Source organism: Choloepus didactylus, chromosome 1 (assembly GCF_015220235.1).
Source record: "Choloepus didactylus isolate mChoDid1 chromosome 1, mChoDid1.pri, whole genome shotgun sequence".
NCBI lineage: Eukaryota > Metazoa > Chordata > Mammalia > Pilosa > Megalonychidae > Choloepus > Choloepus didactylus.
In genome coordinates, this window is record NC_051307.1 from 75,795,776 (window position 1) to 75,797,438 (window position 1,663).

Here is a 1,663-nt window from a genome sequence, read left to right on the forward strand (position 1 = left end):
CATCCTGCACCAGCGGGTCGAGGGGTCCCAAAAGGTGGTGAGCATGGCTGTGATCATGACCAAAGAGGAGGGTGTCTTCAGTGTCTAGGAGAACAGGACAATCTGTGTATGGTTAGAGAGACAGCAGACAATATTGGCCAAGCATATACCATGTGATGTTTTCTTCATGTTCATGCATGCTTTTTAACCTGGAAACGATCTAGACAATGATAGAATCTCAGTTTTTTCTGTCAGAAGATTACAACAAGATGACTCCTATGAAAAGCTATCAAGCGCATCAGAGTGATGATGATCCTGTTTGTCCTGGAGCTGGAGTGGGTACTGAGCACAGGACAGGACAAGCAATTCAACTGGCACTGCTCTGAAGTGGGCAACGCTTGGAAGTCATCACACCAGTGCTGTGGCTTTGGGTCTGCAATTGTTGAAACCTGGCATGTGTTTATGAGGGACCACTCAGGCCAAGTAACAGTCCTCAAACTGGAGCAAGACAACTGTACCCTGGTCACAACATTCAGAAGACATACAGCCACCTGCACCCAAGCCACATCTGGGCCTGGTGGGGTGACTGCTGTCTGTTGGGACCTCATCCAGCCAGCATTGTTCCCAGACAATTTAGGCCACTCTGTTATCATGCAGGATGTCAGTGGGAGAAAAGGAACAGCCATCGAGCTCCAAGGACAGAATGATAAAGTCCACACATTGTTGTCTTTGCCAGCACATACAGCAGCTCATCTCATGGGGTGAGGACAGTGGGACTTTAGTCTTGAAAAAAGACATGGAGAGGCAGGAGATCCCTGAATATTTGGACAGTGATTCCTGTCAAAAGTGTGATCAGACTCTCTTCTGGAACTTCAAGCACATGTGAGACAGTAAGAAAACTGGCCTAAGACGGCACAACTGCCACAAGAGTGGGAAGGCTGTGTGCGGCAAGCATAGCTCCAAGCAGTCCTCCATCCTGCTGATGGGCTTCTAGTTTGAAGTGAGGGTCTGTGGCAGCTGCCACGAGGCTGTCACAGATAAAGAACGTGCACCTCCAGCTACCTCTCATGACAGTAAACATAACATTGAACATGTGCACTTTAATGCAATCAGAGAGTGGTTACTGACTCTGGAACTGAGAATGTTAAGTTCTGGGATATGACCTGAGTAGTAGTGTCTTGATGACACTTCCAGGAATCAGAAGATAATCTTTACTAAAGAAACAGTTATTCTGATCCAAATCATTACAGAAGATGTAAAGCAGATATGTGAGAAGAGAGAAAATATGGAATCTAGATGAATTTGCATTTCACCTACACATACAATGGTGAACTAGTGATTGGACACTTGAAAGGGGAACTCTTTCAACTTGTTCATAGACTATAAAAGAAGGTGTTCTTTTTTTAAACAAATGGTTTATACAATAGTCTGGCTGACTGTGCTAAGTTGTTTGGAGTGTACTGAAAAATCTGTATGGGTGTTGAATTTTTATACTTTTCAACACTTCATTTTACTTGTTGCTTTGTGGGTCAGAGAAATGAGGGAAGCATCTGTTCAGGGTTATTTGGGTCAATATAAAGTAGTTCCCATGTTTTCTTCACTTCAAAAAACAAACAAACAAACAAAAAAACAAGTTTTTCTCAATTTGTTTACATTCTAATTGTGGTCAATAGGGTAGAAGTTT

General features: G+C 43.4%; 1 pseudogene; it reads left to right on the forward strand.

Moving 5' to 3' along the window:
• The first annotated feature begins 248 nt into the window (after positions 1-248).
• LOC119516594 lies at positions 249-1,161 on the forward strand (annotated as a pseudogene).
• The last annotated feature ends 502 nt before the right edge of the window (positions 1,162-1,663 follow it).